The sequence below is a fragment of the Arachis ipaensis genome, chromosome B4 (genome assembly GCF_059453495.1).
Source record: "Arachis ipaensis isolate K30076 ecotype BB chromosome B4, ASM5945349v1, whole genome shotgun sequence".
Classification (NCBI taxonomy): Eukaryota; Viridiplantae; Streptophyta; class Magnoliopsida; order Fabales; family Fabaceae; genus Arachis; species Arachis ipaensis.
The window spans coordinates 96,662,885-96,688,707 of NC_142439.1; the positions used below are offsets into that span (position 1 = coordinate 96,662,885).

A 25,823-nucleotide genomic window follows, 5' to 3' on the forward strand; every position below is an offset into this window, starting at 1 on the left:
GAACCTTCGGTAATAGCCAGCTAAACCCAGAAAACTCCTTATCTCGGTTACTGTGGTTGGTTGCTTCCAATCCATCACAGCTTCTACCTTAGTTGGATCTACGGCTATTCCCTTCTTACTCACCACGTGACCCAAAAACTTCACCTCATCCTTCCAAAACTCACACTTAGACAGCTTCGCATAGAGTTTCTTCTCCTTTAAAATCTGCAACACGGTCCGCAAGTGTTCCGCATGCTCTTCTTCGGTCTTGGAGTAAATTAGTATATCGTCAATGAAGACAACAACGAATTTATCCAGAAACGGACGGAACACTCTATTCATGTAATCCATAAACACTGCAGGAGCGTTCGTCAACCCAAAAGACATTACGGTGTACTCGTAATGACCATAACGAGTCCTGAAAGCGGTCTTAGGGATATCCTCACCCCTCACCCTTATCTGGTGATAACCAGATCACAAATCGATCTTAGAGAAAACCCCAGCTCCTTGTAACTGATCCATGAGATCATCAATTCTCGGCAATGGGTACTTATTCTTTATGGTGACCTTGTTCAGCTGCCTGTAATCCACACAGAGTCGCATACTTCCATCTTTCTTCTTTACCAGTAACACTGGAGCACCCCACGGGGAAACACTTGGTCGGATAAAGTTCTTACCCAACAATTCCTCTAACTGAGACTTTAGCTCGGCCATCTCTAATGGTGACATTCTATAAGGAGCACTTGAGATTGGTCCCGCCCCAGGCACCAATTCAATAGCAAACTCGACCTCTCGGTTAGGTGGAAATTTCTCAATATCATCAGGAAACACTTCCGGAAAATCACACACTACCGGAATCTGATCCAACTTTTGATCATCACCCGAAACACCAGCGGTTAACAACAGGATACCCTGACATTCGATTCCAGAACAGTTCACCATCATCGAATTCAAGTAATAATTATTCACCACGACCGGTCCTTCTGTATCTTCCGGCATAAAGTACACCGACTTTGTAGAACAATCAAGCAGGACATGATTCTCAGATAACCAGTCCAATCCCAAGATAAGATCAAGACCGATCATCGGTAAGCAGATTAAATTATGGACAAAATCACGCTGCTTGAACCTAAACGAAACTTTCGGGCATCCTAGCCTAGTTACCATGGCTTCATGGGTAGCATTATGTACCTTTAGGTCATAACCTAAGGTTACGATCTTCAATCCTAACTCATGGGCTTTCTCAAATGCAATAAATGAATGCGATGCTCCCGAATCAAATAAAGCATTTAAAGTTTGACCAGCCATTTCACAGTTACCTCGAATGAGTGTCTCGGATCCCTCTGCACCCACAGCTGAGGTGGTGAACACCCGACCAGTCTGTTGTGCTTTCCCAGCACCTTGCTTTTACTTCTCTGGACAACTTGCGGCTTTATGCCCCGCCTTTCCACAATTGTAGCACAAACCCCATCCGGCCTTGCATGGTACTCCCGGATGGTGACTCCCACACCTAGTACAAGCTTGATCATTCTGAGGCTGCTTCCCAAACCTTTTCCCTTGGGAGTAGTTGTTGTTGGGCCTCCTAAAAGAACCTCCCCTCTTGAAAGACGAACCTCTAGGTGCAAAGCTCTTGCCTCGGTTCTGTGGAAACGATCCTTTGTGATTTCCTTTCTCAACGGCTGCCCTCTTCACACACTCTTCAGCAACCCTACACTTGTTCACCAATTCGGAGAAAGTCCTAATCTCCATTGGTCCCACTGAACTGAAAATATCGCTCCGGAGTCCTCCCTCGTACTTAACACACTTCCATTCCTCATATTCCACCGGAGTCCCTTGACACATACGAGAGAATCTGAACAGCTCCTCAAACTTGTCAGTATACTCAGATACGGACATAGTACCCTGCTTCAGTTGCAACAATTCAAGCTCCTTGGCCGTCCTAGCAGAAGTCGGAAAGTACTTCTTATAGAACTCCTCTTGGAAGACATCCCAGGTGATATAATCATCACCCTGCTGTAGGAGGCGTCGGATTCCTTGCCACCAATGCGACGCTTCGCCAATGAGCAAATAGGTAGCGAACTCCACACGCTGCCCTTCAGGTACCACCTGCGCTTGCAGTGCTCGTTCCATGGCTTGAAACCATGTATCGGCTTCAGTCGGACTAGTGGTTCCCTTGAACTTAGGGGGATTAACCTTCAAAAAGTTCGCCAGTGTCATCGGGCCCTGAACTCCACCTCCGTCATTACCATGGTTGTTCATCTGTTGACCAAGAGCCTCAGCAGTGGCTTGCATAGCAGCAGCCATGTTCTCCAACGCAGTCATAAAGTTCACCGGGTTATTAGGGTTAGTCTCTGGCGCACGAGCATTCGTATGTCCTCTCCCATGGCCTCTACCGCGTCCACGAGGTGCCATCTGGTTCCTATACACACCAAACAATCGATATTAAGTTGATCAGTCTCAATATCGGAAGTTTAGTGCTTCAAAGTCCCAAATGCATGCTCATGAACGTTTATGCCAACTATATCAAGTAGATATACTAACAGCACATAACACACATACAGAGAATGCACAGAAGCATAGTCAGTCCATTCCTCAGGCTCTACAGGAACGAACTGCTCTGATACCATAATGTAACACCCTACCATACAGAGTCTTATGCTTAAGTCATAATTCAGAGATGGCAAGGTATTACGACCTCTAAAACAAAAATTTAGTACGTATAGTAGTATGAATAATTGATTATAACTAGGAGCCTTTGTAGAAAAAGGGGTAAACAAAAATCGTAACTCGAACGCGCAACACTCCGATCGATAACGTAACGAGCAAAGGATAAGCTAACGCAAGATCATATATAAGGAGTGTCAAAAACAGGAATATCAAGACTCAAAATCCGGCTGCGAAGGTAACCGGTTCGAGCATAGCAATATATACATATAATAAAATAAGGAAAACCCCAAGGAAAACCCAAAGGGACACAAATACCGAAAACCTAATCTCCAAAATCCCCTCTAGAAGGAGTCATCACAGTTTGTATTATTTAATGGAGATAAAAGTATCTAAACAAGATATATAAACCAAAATAGAGTCCCGAGAACAAAGGATCTTCGCTAATCCAGAAGTCTCCAGCATGCTTCAGCGAGAAACCTCACGTCCTGCATCTGAAAACCACAAAATCCGCATGGGTGAGAACCAGAGGTCCCCAGTACGGTAACAGCTTCCACATATATAATACATAATAATAGAGGAAAGCCGAAGGCAATCCTAGAACTTCCTCCAGAAAATATCAAAGCTTATAAACAAGCTAAACCGTAAGTGGCAACTGACTAAAGATTCTCCAGTCTAACTAATACTTCCCTTTCCAATTCCTTCAGACCTCCCAACCACCAGCAGGAGTATAATATAGCAAACACAGTTATATCAGACAAGAGATGTACAAATAGGAACAAATAAGGCAATTAGACAGATAGCAAGTAACATGCAGTCAAATAGGCAATCTCAAACAATTCATGTAATATGCTCATGATGCATGCCTGTCCCTAGTGGCTGATGATATCATCTGTCGGTTATAGAGCCAACCCGACAAGTCCTGGTAGCTAACCATTGGACTGTCCCTCTGTCGTGCATCCCCAACTCGAGTTATACTCATCATAAACTTGATCATAATCATGATCCATATCCATCACCCTCACTGGTGAATATTTATCCATCACCATCATTGGTGAATATTTACGGGGGCGAGCTCATCCGGGCCTTTCACAGTGCCCGGCCACACTTACGACATTGGGTTAACAGAGCTTCGAGTCTCAACCTGGAGCACATGGTGGCTAGCCATTGCTACTACCCAGGGAAACCCTCATCTCCAATGGTGGAAGTGCAAACCTTCACAATTCAATCAACATCATATATGCATTTATACTTGGCCATAAACATGGCTCCGCCGTAACACGGCAATAATCTAGCCATCCGGCTCACGGTTAAATCCATAACCAGCCAATTCATTAACAATTACGGCCCTTCGGCCCATGGCACAACAAGCACTTCCACCGCCATTCTCCGCATCTCACATAATCATCTTTGATCCTCAATGATCATTCATTTTTCCCTTGCTTCACTCGCAAGTTACCACATTCACTAGCCCTTTTTCTCATGCTAGGCATATCATAATGATTTAAGACATAAGTGGTGAGGTCGGAGGCTTAGAAGTATGAAATTTGGCTTTTAAAACTCAAAAATCAACTTTGGGATGAAAACAGGTCCACGCGTACGCGCACGCGTGGATGGCGCTTTCTCGAAGAACGGCGCGTACGCACCAAGTGCGCTTACGCGCGAGGGGTCATTCTGCTAAAAATTTTCTAAGTTAAAAGCTGCAGAATTTACAGATTCAAACCCCAATCTTCCGACGGACATAACTTCCTCATTTTAAATCGTTTTTCACCCGTTCTTCGAACGGCATGGACATCCCGGATCCAATTTCATTTCTAAACAGATTTGGCACAAATCAGAGATCCGTAGTCCAAGTTATGTCCCGTCAAAGTATGCCCAAAAACCATGTTTTCATACAAAACCACAAGGTGCCATTTTCAAAACAAGCCACTTTCAACTCTTTTCAAAATCAATCAAACATGCCAATTTCAACCATTCTCTTTGAAATCATTCAAAATGTACCAAAATCAACAAGCCATCCTCAACTCACACATTGACACTTTACCAAGGTTTCCAAAACCACATCCAACCATTTTAACACTTCTCAATCAAATGGCTAAAGGACAAACACAATATCATGTCATACATCCTTCCTCATCCCAATTTCCAATAATACCATTTCCAATTAACCATCATTATACATAATCAACATCATACTCACCATCAACATGGTACCACCCATCAATTCAACCTCAATCATCCATCAAGCATATATCACAACATGCATTTCTCATATTTCACACAATCAAGGCATCAATATTCATAATCACATATATGAACACATCATATATTTCAACCATTCAACAACACCAACAATTCAATGCCTATCTTAGGGCATCTAGCCTAAGTATTTCCTACCACATTACATATTAGATACGGGAAACCAAAACCATACCTTAGCCGATTTTCCCAAGCTCCCCCGGAGCACTTCCAAACCACTTATCCACAAGCTCTCAAGGCCTCAACACCTCCAAGAACAGATTTTTCACCACCAAACCCTTTCCAAGCTTTTCAAAGTCACCAATCAAGCTCCAATATTCACATATACACAACCTAAGCCACAACCATCATACCCATACACAACATCTCAAAACCCAAACATCATAGAACAACAAAATCACACTAGGGTTGAGAATCTTACCACACCCAAGGTCCAAGGAGACAAGATTAACCTTCTCCTTCAAGAGAGTTGGGTCCTATAACATCAAAGAACCCAAAATCTCAACATTTTACCCATGAAACTCGAAAATAAGGGCTGGAATTTCGAACAGAAACACGTGGCTTACCTCAAGATTAGTTGTATGGGTTTTGTAGAGCTCTCCGCGGTGAACGCGTGGCCACAAACGGAGCGGCAATCGGAGCTCTAGATCAAAAGTTATGGTGGTTTGAAGATCAAGTGAGAGATAGAACTTGAGAGAGTGTTCTTCCCCTCCCTTACTCCATTTCAGCGTGAATATGAGTGTTGTGAGGAGAGAGAGTGCTGAAAACTAGGGTTTTGGTTTAGTTTAGTTGGGCCAAGGGCCCACTTTGGGTCCGGTTGGCCCGGTTTGGCCCGTTCGGTCCAATCTTGGTCCGATTTCTATAAAATTGGTACCGAAATTCTCGTCTCAATCTCCTCTATCACATTTAGCCATAAAAATAACATTTTTAGCTTTCTAGAATAAATTCTCATTTATGGGTTAATTATCCGTTAATTAACCGGGTCTTACATATTGGGCACTGTTACCATACTGAGAACCTCCGGTTCTCATACCATATGTTGTTGTTATTTTTCAGACGCAGGTTGCACATCCACTTCGTTGAGATTGCGGATATGGTGACAGAGCGGAGTATAGTTCCTCCGTGGTTTATTTCTATTTTACTTTGTTATAGTTACTCTCACATCTCTTTGTATATTTATCTTTATGGCCTTAGAGGCTTACTTGAGAGATAAGTTGTATAAGTTGTTTTAACTCCAAAACTCTGTATTTTTCTGTGTGTAACTAGTCGGCTTAAACTTCGCAAGCTTAGGCTAGTTCCATATGATTACTATATTCTTATATCTATATATATGTTCTATTCTTTTGCATCTATACCTTGTATCTTATGCGTAGCTTCGTGTGAACGTTTTGCACTTTTGTAAATCTGTCTTTGAACTTAATCATTCATCGGGCTTCTAGAATATATTATTTCCTTCTATATATAAATATGTATGAGCCTTAGAGTTGTCGTAACCTTTGATTAACCTTTCCTTTACGGCTAGAGGTAAGGCTTAGGGTAATTAGAGTGTTACAATTCCCATTTCTAATTTAACTCTTCTCCCCTTGTCTCTTTCTAAACTAACACTTAACTTCCTGTCTTCTCAGACCTCCGAATCATAGGTGGAACTACCCTCATCGTCACCCCTGCCAGTATGAGGGAACTCTTAGTTGCAAACACAAACAAAATAGGCAAGGAAAGCACAAGTATAGATAGCAGTTACAATAGATATGGCAAGTAGCAATTAATTACAGTTAAACAATTAGGCAAGTCAAAACAAAGCATACTCAAACAAATCACACAAATGCAAATGATACATGTCTATCCTATGGCTAATGAGGTCATTTATCGATTATACAGCCAACCCGGCATGTTCGACAGCTAACCCGGGCATTGTCTCTCTGTTGTGCACAAATATCTCAGCACACCAGCTGACCGTTAAAGGGAGAGTGCCCTATCACCATTAGAGGGAATATGTGCCCTGTCACCATTAGAGGGAATAGGTACCTTGTCACCCTCACAACCAGAGAGAAAACATAAACATACTCATCATAAATCATCCTCACTTCTCATAATCATAATCATTCTCATGATAACTTAATCAGACTTATACCCGGAGCAAGTGGACAATGCCACTGCATCTTACCCGACTTTTCAACTCTTACCCAAAGCAATTGCATAGCACCACTGCATCTTATCCGGAGTCTCATTCAAAAATTCATTCTCTTTATCATTATAATTTATTCATACACATTCAAAGTTCATAATTAACTCAGTTCTCATTATTCCTCTTTCTCATAACCAACCTCATCATCAAATACATCTCAACTCAGCCGCATTTCTTTACTATTATCATTATCTTCATTATTTACTTCTTATTCAATAGTACCAATGCCTCATTAATTCAATTAACACTTCGCAAAACCCTTACAAATATCTCTTCAACTTATTTAATAGACCCATCCTCTTTCTAAGATTTAAAGACTCACTAACAGACCTTAAACAAGTATAAAAGAAGTTTGAAAACCTAGAGGTTTGATTAAATATTCAAAACATCACATTTGGCCAAAACAGGGATTCCGCATATGCGAGACTAAGACTGCGTACGCGGGAGTATGAAAAATGGCATCTTGCGTACGCGACCCCTGGTCCGCATACGCAAGTCATGAAAACAGCAATAGTTCTATGCGTCGCGTGCAGGTTCTCGCATACGCAATCCTCTCTTTTTCATCAAAATGACTAAGTTGCAGAAAAATCAGATTTTTGCACCAAACTTCAGACGTACATAACTTTTTCGTTTAAATGATTTTTCATCCGTTCTTCGAACAAAATAAACTTCACAGACCCAATTTTTATTTGAAATAAGTTTTACTCAAATTGAGGGTCCGGAAAACAAGTTATGGTTTTCCAAAATTGGTTAAAAGTTAAGTTTTACCAAAAAGCACAAAACGTCTATCCTTTCCAAATTCTCAAATTCAAAACCAAGGTTCATACCCCAAAACAACACCAACTACATTCAAACCACATTCCTACACTTTCCATCCCTTCCACAATATACCAACATCCCATTTTTATAAATTTCATTCCAGATAAGCCATGATCAAAACAACACAATCATTATTCTTCAATATATCATCATCATAACTCATAATCATTCTAAGTCATCAACAACATCAATAATCATCACATTTTCATAATAACTTAACACTTTCATATTATATACATACACCACACATACTCAATCAAAACAACCAATTCATTTAATAATTTGCAACAAAATCACTAATCCTCAATTATTCATATAATTCAACTTATCCTATAGTCAACTAGCCTAAGTTTTCACGTGACATTAAACATTAATTATGAGAAACCAAAACCATACCTTGATCGATTCCTCCCTAGCCAAAAACATCTCAAATTTCCTCTCCTTCACTAGCTCCAAGTCACAATTTCCAATTCCATATGCACAATCACCTGAACTTTATTCCAAACCGCCAAATTGAACTCAAAAATAACAAGAGGTACAATCTAACTCAGACAGTATCACAATAATCAACATAGAGCTTACTAAATCACCAATTCACAAGGATTAGGATTTTTTTTACCATTACCCATGGGTCAAGTGGATATAACCAAGTGATTATCCACTGCTAAGGTTTCCCTAAACCATCAAAATCACAAAATCTCTCAAATTCCAAAATCTCAAATTCAAAATTTAGGAGAGAGTGGCTGAGTAAAATATTGCTAGGTTCTTACCAAAATTTTTAGTGAATTTTGTAGAGAATTTCAAGACGAATGCGTGGCCGCTGATGGCTCGTTAATCGGAGCTCTAGATTGAAAGTTACGTGGAATTGAATTTTTGGAGCAAGGGTTTGGTGTTCTTGAAGCTTCAATCTCTCCTCTTCAACCACTACAAAAAAAAGAGTTAAAATGGCATTGATATTAAGGCGGTTTTAAAGAACCGCCATAATATCGAGACATTATGGCAATTGTTGCTGCTGCTGTAATTGGCTTTATATATTTTGGCGGTTATGGTGATTATGGCGGTTTGAACCGCCGTTTTCACACGCATATAAAATGAAAAAAATTGTAATCCTGGCTCATTCAACGCCGTTCTTCGTTCTAGCTAGGGCTTCTCCTCTCTGGTTACGATCTGATTACACCAACAAACAACGTAAAGGTAAGAAATAACGTTCATCATCTCCTCTCTGAACAACGCTCTGGTTACGATATCCTCTCTGAACAAACAACGTTCATCATGTCCTCCGTGTAAAGAAGCTCTCCAACAACGCCGTTCTTCCTTCTAGGGTTTCTCCTCTCTCCGCCGGTTACGATCTCTCCAAGTACCTCTCCCTCTCAAGTTAAATTGAGATGCTGTTTTATTTTGTTTTTTCTTTTGTGCTGTGGAGACGAAGATTCCGGCGAGAGGCAAGGTTCTGGTGGCTACTGATCTTAGCATTTCGATTTCAGAAGGCACCAATTTATTTGTTTTTGTTTGGGTTAGGGTTTCAAAGCTTTTGGTGCTGATTTTTGGGGGGTTTTTGTTTCTCTGCAGCTCTGTTAGGGATTTTTGGGTCTTCCTTGAAGCATTGGATTAACGTTGGTGCGGGGGTGATTGACGACGATCTCATGTCTTCTTTCTTAACTTTACTCCCTCCTCTCTCTCTCTGAACTCAGATCTTCTATTGCTTACTTCTATTAAGATGTTTCTCTGATCTCCGATCTCAGATCTTAGATCTCAGAAAAAACTGCTCCAATTTCAATTTCTCTATTTGCCTCTTTGGTTCTTTTTTGGTTCTTTTAAGCAAAGCTATGCTGTTTATCTCTGTAGTTGTTTAGCTCTGCTGCCCTTACTTTGTTCAATGTTTTTTGCATTAACTGAACCCTTGCACTTAGACACATTAGCAAATTTTCTTTTGGTCCCATGTGTGTGAACTGTCCTTCAAATCCCTGCTGATTGCTGTTTAGAAGAGTTAATTAATTCTGCTTTTTAAAAGGATTAGGGAATAAAATGGTGTCGGATTTCATTTGTAGCCATAGGAATCTAAGTTCTCTTCATTCTCCAAACCATAATCTTGTATAGATTTTGAAGACAGAAAGGTTAAAATTATATCAAATCAAATAAAAATACAAGAATTGAAGATGTCTCCATCGATCAGTAGATGTCCTTTCACCCCTTTGATATGCTTTATAGACATGATGTCAGTATCATGCAAATCCATCATAGTAGATGCCTTAATCTGTATTTGTTGTATACAATATAGTTAGTTTTTATGCAACTTAAAACATTCATATCTAATCATTAGTTGTTGCATAGACAAAATTAATTAAATTTTAAATTCACTATCTTAAAGATAAAATAAAATAAAAAACTTATGCGACAATGAAATTACTTTATTGAAGGTGCATACTAGCAGATAAATGCAGGCCATCTTTCAGTAACCAAATTTTTATAGGCTCTTTGTCCATACATTAACATGTTGGGAGTAGTATAACTTTGAAGATTCTTTCTTTCTTTTTTTATCTATGAAAATTGGTAAAATTGATTTTTTTTTTCATGCTAGAATGTTTGACTTTGATGAACTTGCAATAGATGCTTTTTCTTATGATATAAATACATGAATTTATATGATCCTATTGAATTACTTCGCCATTGGTCAGCCTCAGCGGTCAATAATGCAAATTTGGCAAATGTGTTCTTAAGATCATGAATAATAAATGTGTAAATGTGTTATTCTAGTAGATATATTTATCAAGGGAAATGAAAGACGAAAAAAAAAAGGAATTCTCAGTACTAAAGAAATTTGATTAATAACTAAAAGTGTTGGTAAAAAGCAATAAATTCTACTGGTTGTCTGAGTCTTTTTAATGTATTATTTCTTAGTTGCTGTTGTTGTGTTGTGTTGTGTTGTGTGGCTTTAGTTTCAGGAATTTAATGCTGTAAGTAGAAAGCTTTCAAATATATTTGAGTAAAAAGGATAGTGATATCAAAATCACTGAATCAAATTTGGTAATGCTGAGAGGGAGACACCTTGTTAACACCTTGTTAGTATATGGTCTAGAGCAACAAAACAATAAGGTAATTATTTATGATTATATTTCTATCATAGTAAATTGTTCATTTACTATGCAATTCACATGATTATATTTCTGATCAATTACTTCCTCTCCTTCTCTTATGATTTTAACATCACATGTCTCTGCTATAAATTCTTCAGTATCTTGTTTGCCATGCCTTGTCTCCTTTCTAGACAGATTTTTTCCTACTCATTCAAATAATACAAATAACTTGGCTTCTCAGAAAAAAACAAACTAGTGTTATAAAAATTAATTTAATTTCATATATTGCAAAGATAGGATATTGTAATAATTTGTATTTGTACCTTTAATTATACTTGCTGGTTCCAATCACCAATTTCTTTAAGATTTTTAAAAATAAGCTATATTTAAATATATTAATTGATGAAAAGATTAAACTTGTCAAACAGATTAATAGAATGAAATAATTGTTTAAGATTGCACAAGTCAATGAACTTTGAAGAAGCAGATTCCTCTTGCCTTTCTCTTCTGTAAAGTAACTGTCAGCATACTCCTCATTCACAAGAGTCCTTGGAATTTCAAATCTCCCTTTATATAATGATATAAATTTAAATAGTTAATTAGTGCATATTTAGATATTATATACATCATTTTTAATTTAATTTGTTTTTAAATAAAACTGAAAAAAAAGAGTTAAACATATACTTACATCGTATATATAAGAAGTATTTAAATAATTTCACTTTAGTAGAATTTAACGAATTTTCATAAGATAGATACTTTAATTTCTGCCACCATTTCTATTTATTCGTAGTGATAAATCTTCCATCTTTGTAAATATTTAATGGATCTCTAATTTTTTTTCTATCGCGAGTAATTTTTACAAGTACCCGCAGTTCGAATTTTTTTTGTCATCTCTAAGTATATGTAATTTGATCCTAATTTGTAGTGTGTTTGCTTTTCTTATTGTTGTTATTCCTGTTCTATATTAATCTTTTCAAATAATTGAAAGGACATAATTGGGTCCAGCAATTGGCATAGACTATATATAGTATATAACTATATATATAGAGGGATCATTCAATTGAATTTAAAAAACGTGGACAATAATGCTACAGGACTAATGCATAAGGCCAAATATATACATACAAATCCCAAATCATTATCCTGTCAAAGATTTTTGGGCTCCACTATATTCTGTGAGTGAATTTTTATAAATATATTTTGTGAAGGGAGTGCAATACAAACACACAATTCAGATTTCTTTCAAAGTTCTTCTTTCTCACTAACTCTATTACTATTATATAAGCTGCTATTAATTAAGAGTTAATCAAGACATAATATACAAGAAGATATTTTGGTCACTGCATTAACAAATTTTTTTTATTTATAATTTTGTTAGTCTTTGTTTAAAATAGTATGAACAAGGCAAAATTAAATCATTTGCAACTTTCATCTACACTTCTAAAATTTCTTCTTTACCTCATAGATGTCAGACCTGCAAGTAGTTTTTCCATTTCTATTGTAGGCTGCACACTGTTATGAGTTTATACATTTCTTATTATTTTGAGTTGAAAATTTTGGTCTATTTTTTTATATAAATATATAAAAAGATTATATATCAATATGTCATTCTAGTTGACCACATGCATGCTGATTATTTGAAACAGGTTTTAGATCTTCTTCAACTCTTGCTGCTAGCTACTTTACTTTGAAAGCTTCAAGTTTTAATATTTGCTGAAAAAGAAAAAAGAAGGGAATTATCATTTGAAAGAGGTTATTATAATTTTTTTATATTTTTTTTAAATACTATTTAAGCAAGTTTTTAATATCTAATTTGCATATAAAAGAATAAATTTCTTGCCTTTAGAATATATATAGAATTTTAATGAATAGATTTTTTAAAATCCCTATTTGTAGTCCCTCTTAGTCATGTCAATCGATAAGTCATGGATTGGAAAACCACAAACCACGCATGAGTATAAAGATGGTTTAAACAAGTTTTTGGATTTTGCTTTTGAGCATCGATCTCTCGCGGGTCGTCAGATTAAATGCCCTTGTCCAGTGTGTGGTTTTGGCAAGTGGCAAACAAGAGAGAAAGTTTTTGAACATTTAATAGTCAAGCCATTTCCAGAAAACTACAAAGTTTGGTATTGGCATGGTGAAGAGGTAGTTGGAGTTGGGTCACAAGTTCATCAAACTAGTCATATTGTACAAGATGATTCGACATCTCAGCATCCAATGGCAACAATGCTCAATGACGCGTTTGGAGTTGCTGGACCTGACTTGAATGAAGATGGAGATGGAGATGAAGACAACATAAAAGATGGAGATGGAAACAATGCAGCAAATGAAGAGCACAATGGAGAAAATGATTAATTTTACAAGTTGTTAGAAGATGGCAATGAACAATTGTATGAAGGGTGCACAAAGTTAAAAAACATTTTAAAGAAGCTAAGTTAATATTATAATAATCAGAATTAGATTGAAGTAGTAGCTAGCTGATGATGAATTAGATCCTTGTGGAGGCTCAAGCCCTAATCTTAGTTCAAGGTCTAATTTTGAAGATGATGAGGGACCTTGTTGACCAGAAATTTGATCCTCTTTTCTTTTTTGATTGAATAATTTTATATTAATAGTTTCAAATTCAGTTTTATATCCTTTTTTATTGTGCTCATAATTATATTTTTGTTGTAGGGATTGGATCAAGAGAGTGAGATTCTATCACCAAGAGAGTTAGAAAGTAGGTCTTCTGGAGCGAGCAACAAGGAAGCATGATCTTGTATGATAAAGATTTTATGTATTAAGTATTATAGATATATGTTAAGACAAATTATTGAAAAATGTTATCTTTGATACTTTGTTTTTGGATTATGATTTTTTATTTTTGGAGACTGTGTATGAATTAAAAATCTTGTTATGATGTTTGATTTAAGGTTATGCTTTTTGGTTATTATGAGATTTTAAAGTTTGAGTTCTAAAAATGTCACTTTAAATACATAGTTTCAATCTCATTTTAAAAAGTATAAAATTGCAATTAGGTAAAAACGACGGCTAAAAATGCCATTTAAACGGAAATGGTGCCATTATATCTTGGTAAAAATGGCAGTTAAAAAATGCCATTTTAAACGAAAATGGTGCCATTATATCCTGGTAAAAACGGCAGTTAAAAAATGCCATTTTAAACGAAAAGGATGCCATTAAATACAGGTAAAAACGGCGGTTATAAACGACATTTTAAACGAGAAGGATGCCAATAAACCCAGGTAAAAACGGCGGTTATAAATGCCATTTTAAACGAGAAGATGCCATTAAATCCAGGTAAAAACGGCGGTTACAAACCGCCATTATAAACAACAACAAAACCGCCATTTTATTTGGTTAAAATATTAACCGCCGTTTTAACCGCCAAAAAACCGCCGTAATAACCAGAATGACGCCCAGAATTCCGGCGTTTCTTGGGGGTGCCATTTTCGGTAATAATGGCGGTTGTAACCGCCGTAATTACCTTAAAAAACTGCCATTTTAACCTTTTTTTTTGTAGTGAACGTGGATGGGGAAAAATGTAGGAGAAGGGTGGCTAAAGTTGGGTTTATATATTGGGCCTTGGATCCGGTTTGGAATCGGTCCAATCTATTTGGTCCGATGGTCCAATTTTGGATTAAAATCTTTAAAGTTAGTGTTAAAATACCCATTTTAATTATTTCTACTTCTTTAAACTATAAAACTTAGTTTTCTAATTTCTTTAAATAATAATTAATTTATTGGTTAATTATTTACTAATTACTCGGGATTTACAAGAGTCACCTAGGGTTATATTCTACAATGAAGGGCCAATATCGAAGCATAAAAGGAAGAGCTCGATCTCTTTCCAGAAGTCCAAAAATGAGCTCGGAGAAAAGAGGAAGCACTAAAGTAAAGGATGGCCTTGAGGTACGAAGAGAGAATTTTTGCGTGGTCTAGAAATTCGTAGATAAATCCTCATTGCAGGTATAGCTTCTAAACCAACAAAAGTCCTTTCTTACAAAAGTTTTGGTTGTCACAAGTAACAAACCCCTTTAAAATTGATAACCGAAGTATTCAAATCTCGGGTCGTCTTCTCAAGGAATTGCAGGGAGGTATGTTCTTATTATTGGTTATGAGTTTTGTAAATTGGGGGGTTTTGAAAGTAAGGAACAAGTAATTTAAATGACAAGTAAAATAAATAAATAACTGTAAAATAAACTATTAGTAAGGTATGAAAATTCAGAAGTCCTATCCTAGTTACTCCTATGAGAATTAAAGTTAATCCCACTTAGTTAACCTTTACAAAAGCAAGGGAAAGTCAAGTGAACTAATTAGTTAGATTCCCGTCCTAGCCAACTCCTAAGGAAAGACTAGAGTTAGTGGAATTCCAGTCAATTAGCTGACATAATAATCAATCATGATAAGTTGATAACTCAAGAGCCTCCAGTTATTCAATTAAAGCCAAGAATATAAAAAGGCTAAATAAGAATCATAAATCTGAAATACCTCAATTGCATTTAATAAAAGGAAATTAATCCAAAAATATAAAGAGTTCATAAGCCAATTTGGCAACATAAATAATTAAATGAGAGCATTGAAGTATCTGAAAGTAGAAGAGAAATATAAAGTAAAAGAAATATTGAACCTGATGAAGAGTTGAAATCCTAAATCCTTTAAGAGGAATCCTAATCCTAAAACCTAAGAGAGAGGAGAGAACCTCTCTCTCTAAAAACTACATCTAAACTTATGAAAAGTGAATTATTGAAGACCTCCTCATGAATGAATGGATTCTCCCACTTTATAGCCTCTAATCTGTGTTTTCTGGGCCGCAAACTGGGTCAAAAACAGCCCAGAAATCGCTGGAGAAGAAATCTGTCACGCTGATTTTTGTCACTGCGATGCATCCGCGTGGATCACGCGTTCGCATCGCCTAGAGTCAGAGTAACTATGGTATATTATATATCAAATCGAAGCTCCGGACGTTAGCTTTCCAACGCAACTGAAACCGCATCATTTGGACCTTTGTAGCTCAAGTTATGACAGTTTTAGTGCGAGAGGGTCAGGCTGATAGCTTTGCAGTTCCTTTAACTTCTTGTATTCCTTCCACTTTTGCATGCTTCCTTTCCATCCTCCAAGCCATTCCTACCCTGTAAATCCTGAAATCACTTAACGCACATATCAAGGCATCAAATGATAATAAGAGAAGATTAAACATATCAAAATTAAGACCAAAGAAGCATGTTTTCAATCATAGCACAAAATCAGGAAGGAAAACGTAAACTCATACAAATCATATGAATAAGTGTATGAAAGATTGATAAAATCCACTCAATTGAGCACAAGATAAATCATAAAATAGTGGTTTATCAACCTCTCTACACTTAAATATTAGCATGTCCTCATGCTAAGCTCAAGAGAAGCTATAAAGGAGTGAAGAGGAATGGTAAAATGTATGAAATGCAATCCTATCTATATGAATGCAACTAAATGTGAAATGCTTCTACCTACTTGGTTAAAAGTAAATAAATCTTTCAAGAACAAATATGAACTGGATTTCACTAATTCAAATCACAAAAATGAAGTACAAGTAAACTTGCAAAAGAAAATAGCTCGTGAAAGCCGGGAACAAAGAATCGAGTATCGAACCCTCACTGGAAGTGTATGCACTCTAATCGCTCAGGTGTTTAAGGTTCGATCTCTCAGTTCTCTGCTAATCTTGCTTTCTAAGGCTTGCTCTTCATCTAACAATCAACACTAATTTGATGCATAAATACACATATCAAGATGTCTTTTAAGGGTTGTAATGGGGTTAGGGTCAAGGTAGGATTGTATTTGGCCAAGTGGACTAAAATCTGAATCCTTAATTAACTTAAACTTTCCACCTAACTTTAGACAATTCATGTAATCATAATACCACATCTAACTATCCATTAACCATGTTTTCAACATATTCATGCATTCTAATTTCAAGTACAGTACATATGCATTGCTTTCACCACTTACTTTGGGGCATTTTGTCCCCTTTTTGCTTAATTGCTCTTTTTTTCTTTTCTTTTTCTCACTTCTTTTTATATATATATATATTTCTTTTCTTTTCTTTTATTTTTCTCAATGCATATGATTAAATTATTGGATGCATGAATCATGTCCTAAACATTTTTTTCACATTTTCAGAAAATTCTAACATACTCAATTCTCAAACCAAATGTTTCCAAATTCAATTTCTCCACACTTAAATCATAAGCACTCTCACTAGTCTAAGCTAACCAATGATTCAAATTAAGGGCATTATTGTCTTTCGCTTAGAGTTAATGTTGTGTTAAAGTAAAGAACAAAGGGGTATAATAGGCTCAACATTGGTTTGCAAAGAATAATAAAAGGGTAAGGCCATATGGGTATGTAAATTCAGTGAAACAAATGCCTCAATCATGTAAGTGTATGCATACATCAAATAATGGAAATATAGAATTAAGCAAGACAAAGATCACAATTTTAGAGAGAAAATACACACTAAAACAGAATTTTGGTTGATAAAATGCAACCAATCAAATAGGCTCAAAAATCTCACTGGTTTTTGTATGTTCGAGCTCTAAACCATGTTCCAGTATAATATTTCTTCAAACAAGTTTAACATTAAATTTTATTCAAATTAGTAAAATACTTTAAAAAGTTTCTTGAAAAGAAAATATTTCTTCAACCAAGTGGTAAAATATGCACAAAATCAAACAAATATGCAATTAAACATGTAATTGCAACAACTAACAAGGAAAATAAACCATTAGTATTGAGATAGAAGAGTAACTAACCCATGGAGATCGATATCGACCTCCCCACACTTAAAGATTGCACCGTCCTCGGTGCATACTAAGATGTACAAGTGGATAGGTGGCTCCAACTGATGCTTTTCTCTGAAGATTTTGCAGATAGACTTGTCTGTCTCCCCATGTAAACGTCTTCTGGTTCCCTTTCGGGTGGCCATCCTGAAAGAAAAAGGGAAGAAGAGTAACCCAGAAATAAAGATAAGAAAATAAATGAAGTATGGGTGGGTTAATGCCAAATGATAAGGGTCTCAATTACATAGTAGCTACAACATGCAAATGAGAAAATAATAGAAGTACGTGGCATATCAATAGTGCAAACATTGCAACAAAGGGGAAGAGACAGCAGATAATGAAGGACAATATAAATATAAATGCATGTCAATATAAAAAGGAACACAGATATCATAAAAGATTGGCGTTGACAGATAAATATCATCCAACAGTGTAAAACAAATCACTAAGCACCAAATAATACCAGAAAAGATATAACAGCTGAATAAGAACATTTAACACCAATGGAAAAATAAATTTAGAAAAGAAAATAAAAATATGCGCAAAAGTAAAATGCAATGAGTGAAAGTAGGCAAATAAATTAAACAAAATAGAATGGAAGTGAAGAAGGATGATGAAGAAAAAGAAAGTAGGAAAGAAAGAAGAAAGAAGAGAAGATAGAAGAAATTAGGATTAGAGAAGAAAAGATAAGATAATTGGCACTAATCTGGATAGGTTGTGCGACGCTAGCGACGCGGACGCGCGAGGTACGCGTTCACGTGAATTGCGCTTATAGGAATCGACGCGGACGCATCGGTCACGCGGACGCGTCGGTCACGCGGACGCGTGACTCGTTCTGTGCTACTGGCGTGAGGGCATTCTCGCGCCCGCACAACTCTCTGTTCAAAACTCATTGTTGCCAATTTTCAAGGTGACGCGTTCGCATGGTAGACGCGATCGCATGAATGGCCAAGATTGGAGGATGACGCGGACGCGTGGGGCACGCGTTCGCGTGGTAAGGCTTGTGCGTTTAGCGCCAGTCCAGCCCTACTCCAACACAACTTTCGGCCATGCACCCCTTTTACGTCGATTTGTTGGAGCACGCGTTCGCGTGGGTGACACGGACGTGTGGGAGGCTATTTTTCCAAATGACGCGGTCGCGTGGGTCACGCAGATGCGTGGGCACGTTTGTGCCTAAATCGCGCCTCCAGCCATGCTTTCGCGTAACTTTCTGTTTACTTTCTTTTCTTCACAATGCACTGGTAACGCGGACGCGTCAGCAATGCTGCCGCGTCGCGTGCACGTTTTTTTTTTTTTAATAATGCAGTATGCAGAATGCAATGCTAATATAAATGTTATGCAAAACTCCAGGTTCAATACAATAAAATAAAATAAAACTCGAAAACAAATAAAACTAAATAAAAAATGAAAAAGGAACGATCATACCATGGTGGGTTGTCTCCCACCTAGCACTTTTAGTTATTGTCCTTAAGTTGGACATCTGGAGAGTCCCTTGTTATGGTGGCTTGTTGATACATGCGCGAAATTGTGATCCCTGAGGTTGTAAAATTTGTTGTTCGTTCTCTCCCTAGTAATGGCGCCAACAAACTGGTGCACAATACCATGGTCCAAGCATAACTTCACAACTTCGCACAACTAACCAGCAAGTGCACTGGGTCGTCCAAGTAATAAAACCTTACGTGAGTAAGGGTCGATCCCACGGAGATTATTGGTATGAAGCAAGCTATGGTCACCTTGTAAATCTCAGTCAGGCGGATAATAATTGATTGTGGAGGTTTCAAAAATAAATAATAAATAATTAAAAAATAAAGATAGAAACACTTATGTAGATCATTGGTGAGAATTTCAGATAAATGTATAGAGATGCGTTCATTCCTCTGAACTTCTGCTTTCCTGCTGTCTTCATCCAATCAATCCTACTCCTTTCTATGACTGGCTTTATGTAAGGATATCACCGTTGTCAATGGCTACTTTTCATCCTCTCTGTGAAAATGGTCCGATGCACTGTCACTGCATGGCTAATCATCTGGAGGCATCACTGTTGTCAATGGCTGCATCCCATCCTCTCTGTGAAAATGGTCCTATGCGCTGTCACTGCATGGCTAATCATATAGAGGTTCTCGATCATACTGGAATAGGATTCACCCTCCTTTTGCATCTGTCACTACGCCCAGCACTCGCGAGTTTGAAGTTCGTCACAGTCATTCAATCCCAGAATCCTACTCGGAATACCACAGACAAGGTTTAGACTTTCCGGATTCTCATGAATGCCGCCATCAATCTAGCTTATACCACGAAGATCCTGATTAAGAGATCCAAGAGATACTCATCCAATCTAAGGTGGAACGGAAGTGGTTGTCAGGCACGCGTTCGTGGGGGAATAATGATGATTGTCACGTTCATCACATTCATATTGAAGTGTGAATGAATATCTTAGAAGCGGAATAAGTTGAATTGAATAGAAAAACAGTAGTACTTTACATTAATTCATGAGGAACAGCAGAGCTCCACACCTTAATCTATGGAGTGCAGAAACTCTACCGTTTGAAGGTACATAAGTGAAAGGTTCAGGCATGGCTGAATGGCCAGCCCCCATGATCTAAGAACCAGACGTCCCAAGATGCCTAATACAATAGTAAAAGGTCCTATTTATACTAAACTAGTTACTAGAGTTTACAGAAGTAAGTAATTGATGCATAAATCCACTTCTGGGGCCCACTTGGTATGTGCTTGGGCTGAGCTTGAATGTTACACATGAAAAGGCTCTTTCTGGAGTTGAACGCCAAGTTGTAACGTGTTTCTGGCGTTCAACTCTGGTTCGTGACGTGTTTTTGGCGTTTAACTCCAGACTGCAGCAGAGAACTGGCGTTCAACGCCCTTTCGTGTCATCTAAACTCGGCCAAAGTATGGACTATTATATAATTCTGGAAAGCCCTGGATGTCTACTTTCCAACGCAATTAGAAGCGCGCCATTTTGAGTTCTGTAGCTCCAGATAATCTACTTTGAGTGCAGGGAGGTCAGAATCCAACAGCATCAGCAGTCCTTCTTCAACCTCTGAATCTGATTTTTGCTCAAGTCCCTCAATTTCAGCCAGAAAATACCTGAAATCACAGAAAAATACACAAACTCATAGTAAAGTCTAGAAATGTAAATTTAACATAAAAACTAATAAAAACATCCCTAAAAGTAACTAGATCCTACTAAAAACATACTAAAAACAATGCCAGAAAGCGTATAAATTATCCGCTCATCACAACACCAAACTTAAATTGTTGCTTGTCCCCAAGCAACTGAAAATCAAATAGGATAAAAAGAAGAGAATATACTATAAATTCCAAACTATCAATGAAACATAGCTCCAATTAGATGAGCGGGACTTGTAGCTTTTTGCCTCTTGAATAGTTTTGGCATCTCACTTTATCCATTGAAGTCCAGAATGATTGGCATCTATAGGAACTCAGAGTTTCAGATAGTGTTATTGATTCTCCTAGTTCAGTATGTTGATTCTTGAACACAGCTACTTTATGAGTCTTGGCCGTGGCCCTAAGCACTTTGTTTTCCAATATTACCACCGGATACATAAATGCCACAGACACATAACTGGGTGAACCTTTTCAGATTGTGACTTAGCTTTGCTAAAGTCCCCAATTAGAGGTGTCCAGGGTTCTTAAGCACACTCTTTTTTTTCTTTGGACCTTGACTTTAACCGCTCAGTCTCAAGTTTTCACTTGACACCTTCACGCCACAAGCACATGGTTAGGGACAGCTTGGTTTAGCCGCTTAGGCCAAGATTTTATTCCTTTAGGCCCTCCTATTCACTGATGCTCAAAGCCTTGGGATCCTTTTTATTTACCCTTGCCTTTTGGTTTTAAGGGTTATTGGCTTTTTGCTCTTGCCTTTTGGTTTTAAGAGCTTTGGCTTTTTCTGCTTGCTTTTTCTCTCTTTTCTTTCTATTTTTTTCGCTATTTTTTTCTTTTTTTTTTTTTTGCAAACCTTTGTATTCACTGCTTTTTCTTGCTTCAAGAATAATTTTTATGATTTTTTAGATTATCAAATAATATGTCTCCTTGACATCATTCATTCAAGAGCCAACATATTTAACATTCTTAAACAACAACTTCAAAAGACATATGCACTGTTCAAGCATTCATTCAGAAAACAAGAAGCATTGTCACCACATCAATATAATTAAACTAAGTTCAAGGATAAATTCGAAACTCATGTACTTCTTGTTCTTTTGAATTAAAACATTTTTCATTTAAGAGATGTGATGGATTCATATTCACTACTTTAAGGCATAGACACTTAGACACAAATGATCATGTAATGAAGACACAAACATGGATAAACATTTAACATAGAAAACGAAAAACAGAAAATTTAAGAACAAGGAATGAGTCCACCTTAGTGATGATGGCGTTTTCTTCTTGAGGAACCAATGATGTCCTTGAGCTCTTCTATGTCTCTTCCTTGTCTTTGTTGCTCCTCCTTCATTGCTTTTTGATCTTCTCTAATTTCATGAAGGATGATGGAGTGCTCTTGATGTTTCACCCTTAGTTGCTCCCAATAATTGTGTGGAGAAAAATGTATCCCCTGAGGTATCTCAGGGATCTCTTGATTTGCAGTCAAATGTTCTACCACTGAGCTATAAATCCTTTACATGAATCTCTCCATCTCCCATGACTTGGAGGTGGAAGCTTTTGTCTTCCCTTTTCTCTTCTCTCTTTTTTTTTTTTTTGAGATTTCTCTGGCCTTAGGTGCCATCAATGGTTATGGAAAAGAAAAATAAGCAATGCTTTTACCACACCAAACTTAGAATTTTGCTCGTCCTCGAGCAAGAGAAGAAAGAATAGATGAAGAAGAAAATGTGGAAGAATCTAGGATTATAAGGAGGGAAGGTGGGGATTCTGTGGGTCCATAGATCCTGAGATGATCCTGTGAGGTCCACAGATCTTGAGGTGTCAAAGATTTACATCCTTGCACCAATTAGGCATGTAAAATGCCTTTGCATGCAATTCTGGCGTTGAACGCCAGTTCTATGCTTGTTTCTGGCGTTCAGCGCCAGATCCATGCTCTGTTCTGGCGTTAAACGCCAGCCAGATGCTCCTTACTGGCGTTTGAACGCCAGTGAACTCCTCCAGGGTGTGCTGTTTTTAATGCTGTTTTTTATTTTTCTTCAATTTTTCCAGTTATTTTTGTGACTCCACATGATCATGAACCTATGAAGACATATAACTAATAAAAAATATAATTAAATAAAAATTTGGTTGCCTTCCAACAAGCGCTTCTTTAATGTCAATAGCTTGACAGTGGGCTCTCATGGAGCCTCACAGATGTTCAGAGCATTGTTGAGACTTCCCAACACCAAACTTAGAGTTTGGTTGTGGTCTCCCAACACCAAACTTAGAGTTTGACTGTGGGGGCTCTGGTTGACTCTGTTTTGAGAGAAGCTTACTGTGCCTCTTTTCCATGTTTACAGAAGGATGTCCTTGAGTTTTAAACACAAGGGAGTCCTCATTCAATTGAAGGACTAGTTCACCTCTGACAACATCAATCACAGCTCTTGCTGTGGCTAGGAAGGGTCTTCCAAGGATGATGGATTCATCCTCATCCTTCCCAGTGTCTAGGATTATGAAATCAGCAGGGATGTAAAGGCCTTCAACCTTTACTAGCATGTCCTCTACTTGTCCATAAGCCTGTTTTCTAGAGTTGTCTGCCATCTCTAATGAGATTTTAGCAGCTTGCACCTCAAAGATTCCCAGTTTCTCCATTACAGAGAGGGGCATGAGGTTTATCCCTGACCCAAGGTCACATAGAGCCTTCTCAAAGGTCATGGTGCCTATGGTACAAGGTATTAGGAACTTTCCAGGATCCTGTTTCTTCTGAGGCAGTCTCAGTTGATCCAATGCATTTAGTTCATTGGTGAACAGGGGAGGTTCATCTCCCCAAGTCTCACTACCAAATAAATTGGCATTCAGCTTCATGATTGCACCAAGAAACTTGGCAACTTGCTCTTCAGTAATATCCTCATTCTTTTCAGAAGAAGAATACTCATCAGAGCTCATGAAGGGCATAAGGAGGTTCAATGGAATCTCTATGGTCTCTAGATGAGCCTCAGAGTCCTTTGGTTCCTCAGAGGGAAACTCCTTATTGAACATTGGACATCCCAGGAGGTCTTCCTCACTGGGATTTACGTCTTCAACCTTCCTCCCAAGTTCGGCCATGGTAATCAATTCAATGGCCTTGCATTCTCCTTTTGGATTCTCTTCTGTATTGCTTGGGAGAGTACTAGGAGGGGTTTCAGTGATTCTTTTACTCAGTTGGCCCACTTGTGCTTCCAAATTTCTAATGGAGGACCTTGTTTCATTCATGAAACTCATAGTGGCCTTGGACATATCAGAGACTAAGTTTGCTAAATTAGAGGTATTTTGTTCAGAGTTCTCTGTCTGTTGCTGAGAAGATGATGAAAAAGGTTTACTACTGTTAAACCTGTTTCTTCCACCATTATTAAAGCCTTGTTGAGGCTTTTGTTGATCCTTCTATGAGAAATTTGGGTGATTTCTCCATGAGGGGTTATAGGTGTTCCCATAAGGTTTACCCATATAATTTACCTCTGCTATTGCAGGGTTCTCAGGATCATAAGCTTCTTCTTCAGAAGATGCCTCTTGAGTACTATTGGATGCAGCTTGCATTCCATTCAGACTCTGAGAAATCATATTGACTTGCTGAGTCAATATTTTGTTCTGAGCCAATATGGCATTCAGAGTATCAATTTGAAGAACTCCCTTCTTCTGAGGCGTCCCATTATTCACAGGATCCCTCTCAGAAGTGTACATGAACTGGTTGTTAGCAACCATGTCAATGAGTTCTTGAGCTTCTGCAGGCATTTTCTTTAGGTGAATGGATCCACCTGCAGAGGTATCCAATGACATCTTAGCTAATTCAGACAGACCATCATAGAATATGTCCAGGATGGTCCATTCTGAAAGCATGTCAGAAGGACACTTTTTGGTTAGTTCTTTGTATCTCTCCCAAGCTTCATAGAGGGATTCACCTTCTTTCTGTTTGAAGGTTTGAACATCCACTCTAAGCTTACTAAGCTTTTGAGGAGGAAAGAACTTGGCTAAGAAAGCCGTGACCAGCTTATCCCAAGAGTTCAGGCTATCCTTAGGTTGAGAGTCCAACCAGATTCTAGCTCTGTCTCTTACAGCAAATGGGAAAATCATGAGCCTGTAGACTTCAGGATCTACTCCATTAGTCTTAACAGTATCACATATCTGCAAGAATTCAGTTAAGAACTGAAAAGGATCTTCAGATGGAAGTCCATGAAACTTACAATTTTGTTGCATCAGAGAAACTAGTTGAGGCTTAAGCTCAAAATTGTTTGCTCCAATGGTAGGGATGGAGATGCTTCTTCCATGTAAATTGGAGTTAGGTGCAGTAAAGTCACCAAGCATCCTCCTTGCATTATTATTATTTTCGGCTACCATCTCCTCTTCCTGTTCGAAAATTTCTGTAAGGTTATCTCTGGATTGTTGTAATTTAGCTTCTCTTAGTTTTCTCTTGAGAGTCCTTTCAGGTTCTGGTTCTGCTTTAACAAGAATATTCTTGTCCTTGCTCCTGCTCATATGAAAAAGGAGGGAATAGAAAAATAATAATAGGGATCCTTTTTGCCCAGGTATAGAGGTTCCCTTAGGTGAGTGGAAGAAAAGAAGAGTAGAAGAAAAGAAGAAGAGAAAATCTGAACTCAGAGATAGAGAGGGGGTTCGGATTTTTGGTGAGTGAGGAAGAGATGTTAGTAAATAAATAAATAAATAGAAGAAGATGAGAGGGGGAAGTTTTCGAAAATAATTTTTGAAAAAGAGTTAGTGATTTTCGAAAAATAAGGAATGAAATAAAATTAAAATTAAACAATTAAACAATTAATTAAATAAAAAGAATTTTTGAAAAAGTGGGAAGAGATTTTCGAAAATTAGAGAGGGGGAGTTAGTTAGGTAGTTTTGAAAAAGATAAGAAACAAACAA

At 37.6% G+C, this 25,823-nt stretch overlaps 1 non-coding gene across 1 annotated transcript; it reads left to right on the forward strand.

Moving 5' to 3' along the window:
• The first annotated feature begins 24,785 nt into the window (after window positions 1–24,785).
• LOC148568473 (small nucleolar RNA R71) lies at window positions 24,786–24,893 on the forward strand. Its single transcript, XR_015882804.1, has one exon. It is a non-coding gene; the product is annotated as a small nucleolar RNA R71 (small nucleolar RNA).
• Window positions 24,894–25,823: the final 930 nt, after the last annotated feature.